We start from the raw sequence: 221 nt of genomic DNA, 5'->3' as shown, positions 1-221 counted from the left end.
GGGTCTTCACATATGTATTTTTGCATATATATTATATTAATATATTAATTATATTATATTTATAAATTTTAATATTGATTCTATATGGTTATTATTTATATATTTTTATATTTTATATTTGTTGTATTTTTACCCTGTTTTTTGTTGTGTGTGTGTGTTGTCTGTATACTAGACGCTTATTTACTAATTTTAATTTTGATTTTAAAATTTATATATATTAA

The sequence above is a fragment of the Penaeus monodon genome, chromosome 27 (genome assembly GCF_015228065.2).
Source record: "Penaeus monodon isolate SGIC_2016 chromosome 27, NSTDA_Pmon_1, whole genome shotgun sequence".
Classification (NCBI taxonomy): Eukaryota; Metazoa; Arthropoda; class Malacostraca; order Decapoda; family Penaeidae; genus Penaeus; species Penaeus monodon.
The sequence above is the reverse complement of the archived record's forward strand: the minus strand, read 5'-3'. Positions refer to the sequence as shown.